Below are 313 nucleotides of genomic sequence, written 5' to 3'. Positions count from 1 at the left end.
TAAAATATATAAAAGAAATAAATTTTCAATTTTAGTCAAATATGTTTTTTAGATACGTTTTAAAATATGCTCTTAAAAATATAAATGAGCATGACCATTAATGATGATGTTGAAATAAGGGTGGAGGGTGGATAATGAAGGGGCAACTAGCGGGTGAAGTAGTCAAGTTGGGACGGTGCACCGGTGGCTGGCATCTTCAACAACTGGGGGTACAGTACGGTGTATTAAACTATTAATTGATTATAGAGTTATTACAATTTACAAGCTATATACTGTATAGCGCTGGTCGTTGCAAATATAAATATCGTACAGC

This window comes from Arachis ipaensis, chromosome B08, assembly GCF_000816755.2.
Source record: "Arachis ipaensis cultivar K30076 chromosome B08, Araip1.1, whole genome shotgun sequence".
NCBI lineage: Eukaryota > Viridiplantae > Streptophyta > Magnoliopsida > Fabales > Fabaceae > Arachis > Arachis ipaensis.
This window is presented reverse-complemented; position numbering follows the sequence as displayed.